The 817-nt window shown below is 29.7% G+C and overlaps 1 non-coding gene across 1 annotated transcript; it reads right to left on the reverse strand.

The window, feature by feature from the left end:
* Positions 1–235: 235 nt before the first annotated feature.
* On the reverse strand, positions 236–341 carry LOC119253608 (U6 spliceosomal RNA). The gene has a single exon (XR_005127141.1). It is a non-coding gene; the product is annotated as a U6 spliceosomal RNA (small nuclear RNA).
* Between the last annotated feature and the right edge of the window lie 476 nt (positions 342–817).

Genomic DNA, 817 nt, shown 5'->3' on the forward strand with positions numbered 1-817 from the left:
ATTATATTATATAACTATGCAAGCTTCATTATTATTATGTTATATTATTATAACATTATATAAGTTTCAAGTGTTCATTGTTGAAAATCAATATGTGTGTATACTATATTTAGCTCATCACTAGAAGTCCAAATTTATTCTTCCCTATGACATTATCCCCTTTTTCCTGGTTTACTCACCTCAACTCCTGTCCCTCATGTCTTTTGGTAGCCACTAACAGATCTCACAGCCCAAAAAGATATAAGGAACCCTTACAAATTTTCATGCCATCCTTGTATAGGAGATTTGCTAATCTTTTCTGTATCATTCCATTACTACCTTCCAATATGACCAAAGGTAATTAGTTTAATAAAATCTATTTATAAACAATGTGTCTTTTTCCAAAGGTAAAACTGCAAATGTATTTGTAATACAGAAAAAATATTCTTTGATATTTTTTGTCTGTTGGTTCCACTGGCCTTCACTTTCCCAACAACCTACAGTGAAACTATAGTATGGTTAATATTGTGCTTCATATTTTTACCTATCAAAGAGAATTTATTATTTCCTATGTTGTTCTTGAATTACTTTCTAATCATAGTTTCTCCACCTAGATTTAAATGTCCTTACAAAAAGGGAAAATTCTTTTAGGCTTTTGTGTACTCCTAGGCACTGAAAACAGTATTAAGCGCATTGCAGGACCTCAAGTAAATATTTCTTGGTTACTGACTCAGTTTTAATCATTCCATTTCATTTGCTTGGAATTTAATGTGTATGCTTTGATTTGAGATAATATTTCATTTTATTTATTTAAAGTATAACCAATAAACAAAGTATT

Source organism: Talpa occidentalis, unplaced genomic scaffold (genome assembly GCF_014898055.3).
Source record: "Talpa occidentalis isolate TD23 unplaced genomic scaffold, MPIMG_talOcc4v2.1 talOcc4.2, whole genome shotgun sequence".
Classification (NCBI taxonomy): Eukaryota; Metazoa; Chordata; class Mammalia; order Eulipotyphla; family Talpidae; genus Talpa; species Talpa occidentalis.